The sequence below is a fragment of the Sciurus carolinensis genome, chromosome 7, assembly GCF_902686445.1.
Source record: "Sciurus carolinensis chromosome 7, mSciCar1.2, whole genome shotgun sequence".
Classification (NCBI taxonomy): domain Eukaryota; kingdom Metazoa; phylum Chordata; class Mammalia; order Rodentia; family Sciuridae; genus Sciurus; species Sciurus carolinensis.
The window spans coordinates 118,696,479-118,701,551 of NC_062219.1; the positions used below are offsets into that span (position 1 = coordinate 118,696,479).

The 5,073-nt window shown below is 38.3% G+C and overlaps 1 pseudogene; it reads right to left on the bottom strand.

Annotated features, from left to right (window-relative positions):
- Window positions 1-3,444: 3,444 nt before the first annotated feature.
- On the bottom strand, window positions 3,445-4,768 carry LOC124989310 (Golgi apparatus membrane protein TVP23 homolog B-like; annotated as a pseudogene).
- Between the last annotated feature and the right edge of the window lie 305 nt (window positions 4,769-5,073).

The window sequence follows — 5,073 nt, forward strand, 5'->3', positions numbered from 1 at the left end:
GCCTGCAGGCGGCTCTCACTGCCTCCTTCAGACTTGCCTGTTTACAATCGGGGTGCTTAGTCCTGGCCAGCAGTCCCAGGGTGCAAGACCTGAATTATGAATTCGTCAGCAGGCGAGAACCCAGACTGCTTTCCCACTGCTCAGTGGTTTCGCTGTTACTGACGGGCAGGCCCTTTGCCAGCTGGATTTATTGTGCTCATTCTCTTCTGCCTTTCATGTTATTGTTCTCTCTTCCCTTCTAATCTGCCTCACATACCCCTGTCAACAGAATCACAAGTATTCACAAAGTTTGTTATAAATTAGAAGTTTTACCTATGTATCTTGAGTTCTTCATAGGAAAAATGTTATTTAAAAAAACTAACTTTAAAAATGAAATAAATATTGTTATTTTATTGGCCATGAGACACTTGTGCATATTTCTCTTATGGAGGAGGGAGTCTACTTCTTCCTGCTCGTGTTGCTTCATAGTTTTGTCCACCTTGGTTATTCCTAGCATTCCCTTTGTCCTTCCAAAGAGAAACATCCCCAATTTTTTAGTCCATCTCAGGCAATGCTCCTTTATTTCCATCAGCCATGTTATGGCTGGCTGATGTGGAGGAAACCCTGAAACTTCCTTTTCATTTTTTTTTTCTTTTGAATAGTTATTTAGTCATATGGTTAAAAAATCAAGATAATATAAAAAGTTATGGTGAAACCTCTTGCATTTATTTTCTATGCTGAATTCCAAATGTTCGTTATGTATCCTTTGAGAGTTTCTTTGTATAAATAATATATATTAGATATAATATATATTATATGTACATATAATATATAAATTATATATTACATATACATAGAAAATAATATATATTAGTTATCTCTCAGTATCTAAGAGGAATTGGTTCCAGGAACCCCCATGGATACCAAAATCCATGGATGCTTATCTCACATAAAATGGTGTAGTATCTACATATAATTGACACACACTTCCCTGTGTACTTTAAATCATCCCTAGGTTGCTTACAATACCTAATACAATGTACATGCTATGTAAATGCTTGTTATACTGTATTGTTTAGGGAATAAGGACAAGAAAAAGTCTACACATGTTTGGTACAGATGTAACTTTTTTTCCAAATATTTTTGATCCCAGGTTAGTGGAATCAGAGGATGTAGAACCCTTGGATATGGAATGCCAAGACACACACACACACACACACAAGTAGCATGTAATACACATCATTCTATACCTTGGATTTCTGCTTAACATGATGGTTAAACACTGTTCTAGGTGTTCTGCAAATGTTTAGTCATTTACTCTTCACAATAGCCTTATGAGCTAGGTATCATTAGTTCTTTTACTATTAAGGAGACAGAGGCAGTATTTAGTGGGGAGGCAGTAAAGAGTTTAACTAACTTCAAGGGCTCAGAGCCAGTAAGTGATGTGACCAGGATTCCAAGCCAGGCAGGTTGTCCTGAATCCAGGTTTGTTTGCTTTGTAAATGATAGTTTTATACAAATATAAAATTGTGCACCTTCCTAGCTATCACTCCAACAAAGACATTTATTCAACTAAACAAAACACCTTTAAAAATATGTTAACAATGCATACGTATATTCACAACATAATCTGCTGATTAAAAGACTGGAACAAAGTTTATAGAACCTACAACAGAATTTACGAATGCCTACAAAAGCTTGTAGATTGATTTAGTTTACAGTCACATTACCTTGTTTTAAGAAATATCATTAAACTGGGTGCAGTGGCGCACACCTGTAATCCCAGCAGCTGGGGAGCCTGAGACAGGAGGATGGCAAGTTGAAAGCCAGCCTCAGCAACTTAGTGAGAACCTAAGCAACTCAGGGAAGACCCTGTCTCTAAATTAAAAAAATATATATTAAGAAAAAGGAAAAAAAAAAAAGAAAGGACTGGGGATGTGGTTCAGTGGTTAAGTGCCCCTGGGTTCAATCCTTAGTACTAAAAAATTTTTTTAAAAGTCATAAATACAAATGTATTATTTATAATATCCCCATTATAGCAAGAAAAAATCCATAAAATAAAATGTCTTCAGGCATTTATTGTGCCAAGTATTTAATGGTTATTATTAAAACATAAAGAATATACTCATTTATCAATAAAAGATAAGATTTTATTAGTCCAGAGACCATTGACGAGTTTCTGAGAAGTTTCAAAGTAAAATCTGGCTAACCTTTCTATGCAATGAATAAAACAGCAGCAATCCCTGCATATTTCTCAAACTTAAGCTCTCAAGTTTATGTTTAATTGGGCCTTAAGTAAATGATTTGCTGCAGTATGAAAATAACATTTAAAACATTTTTTTTAGTTGTAGATGGACACCTTTATTTTTATCTTTATGTGGTGCTGAGGATCGGACCCAGTGCCGCACATGTGCTAGGCAGGCGTTTACCACTGAGCTACAGCCCCAAGATAAACAATATTTTAGAGACTAGTTAACACTACTGGTCTGAATTTGGTTTTTACTTGTGCATGTCTACAGTAAACAATTTCAACATGCAGTATATATGAAAAATTAACATTTTTTCTAAGTTTTCTAACTCATACACAAACCAAGTACTCATTGTTACCATGGAATCAAAACTTATTTCTGAATATAACCTACAGAAATAGTATGTAAACACATAGAACTTTCAGATAGATTAAGAACATCCTCCCATGTTCTATGGGTCAAAATGCAAAGACCTCTGTAATATGAATGAACAAGTTAATTTGGGATGTACTGATATATTACTATATGCATATATACATACTATATGTATTTATGTACCCCATAAAATAAATTCTGATGATGTTTCTATGACCCAAACTTCCTAACCCCAACTTCTAGAGAAAATAAATAAAAACTTAGTATGAAAATGGTTTTCTTTTCTTTCTTTTTTTTCTTTTCTTCTTCTTCTTCTTTTTTTTTTTTTTTTTTTTTTAATGCTGGGATTGAACCCAGGGGCACTTTACCACTGAGCTACATCCCAAGATCTTTTCATTTTTTAATTTTGAAACAGGGTACTTAGCTGAGTCTGGCCTCAAACTTGTGATTCTCCTGCCTCTGTCTCCCAGGTCATGGTATTACAGGCATGCATCACCACACACAGCTGTTTTCTTTTTAAAAACAAAACTTTTAAGTGAAAAAAACAAACCCAACATTTCTCTTTGCAATGGACTGAGCTCCAAACAGTTCATAGTTAAGATTCTCTTTGGCTGTTCCCCAATGTCACAGAATGTATAAGCTTTCTATTGAAGAAATCCGAGGGCTGGGGTAGGGCTCAGTAGTAGAGCGCTTGCCTAGCATGTGTGATGCACTGGGTTGGAGTCTCAGCACTGCATATAAATAAAATGAAGTTCCACCGCCAACTAAAAAAAAAAAAAAAAAAAAAAAAAAAATATATATATATATATATATATATATATATATATATGAAGAAATCTGATCATCTCCAATGACACTTTTCAAGTACAAGGTACTTGCTGGTTAAGTTCTTCCTGCTGCCCGATTTGTAACAGGTTGGCACCTTGTAGCACCACACCTATGATCACCACAGCCAACCACTGCACTCTGAAGGGGAAGAGAGCACTAAGGGCAAACATCAACCACAGCACTGGACAGGCAATCAGTCCCAGTCAAAGAACCCTTGATTCAGCCTCTAAAACAGTTTTGTTCTCCCGAGGAGTTGCCTTCCTGGATTCACACATTAAATGAGGCTTTCCATCCTCACGGATATGACTCTACCACAGAAGGCCCACCACTGGTCTAGCTTTCTCTACTGCCCGAAATGCACATGGCAGCAACAAGGTAATTGCCATCATACAGGCTCTAAAGCTGCTGCTGAGCAATGCACAGAGAAGACAGGCTATCATGTGATAGAACAAATGGAAAAAGGGTGCCACTGGATGCGTGATTTTGGATTTTCTTGCTCTGTTGTCTCTTTTTCTGTGTCAAACAATGAAATATCTTCAGTGTCATCATTGCTGTCCCTGTGCCAGCCCCACTTCCAGGGGACTGTCAGTGCAGTAGCTGCCAGGTCCCCTCTCCTGAGTCCAGTTCTTAATCACTGTGCTCTGCTGTCTCTTGGAGGGCTTCCCTGGTCCTCAGTGAGCTTCATCAGATGCTGGACAGTATTCTGTTAGACAGATGTACCATAGCTATTCTATCAACCCCTTATGGACACCTGAGCTATTTCTAATCATTTACTGTTATAAACCCTGATGAAATAAGTAACCATGTGTATTTCGGAAATGGGCAGGTGCAGTTATTGAATTTCCGGTGCCGGCATTGCTGAGCCAAGGGTAAAGGCATTTATAACTGCCAGATCCTGCCACACTGCTCACCACTGGGTGTACCACTGCATGCCCTAGGGAATGCCCTCCCTTCATCCTATCCAGCAGATTATATTATTAAATTTTTGAATTTTTATTAAATTAAGGGATTAAAAAAAATGATACCTCAGACTAATTCTAATTTGCATTTTTTTCCGGTGCTGGGAATGGAAGGCAGGGCCTCCCACTTGCTAGGCAAGTGCTCTACCACTGAGCTACATCTTCAGCCCTAATTTGCACATCATTTTTTTAAAACCAGTACTGGAGATTGAACCCGCGGTGCTCTACCGTTGAGCCACATTCCCCCGGTCCCTTCTTTTTGAAACAGGGTCTAGCCAAATTGCTGAGATCTTCCTACCTGAAATCGCTGAGTTTATAGGTGGGTGGCGCCACGCCCCCCGGCTCAAATTGCACATCTTGAACAAAGGGTTGGAGCATCTTTTTCTATATGCAGGAGCCTTTTGGCCTTTGATTTTATTTGAACCATTTTGTTCTTGTCTTGTTTTTCTGTTGGGTCGTTGGCCTTGAGCTTATGACATACCAATGTTCCGCCTTCTTTATAACATTGTCTCCACCCTCAGATTTTAAGGCTTTTCCCTCCCTTTTTTTTTTTTTTTTTTTTATATTGAACCCAGGGCCTGTGCATGCGAAGCAAGCACTCTACCGACGGAGCGATGTCCCCAGCCCTTCCCTCCTTTTCTTCTGCGTGTGCTGTTTGCTGTGGTGCTCACAGTCTCTCTGAG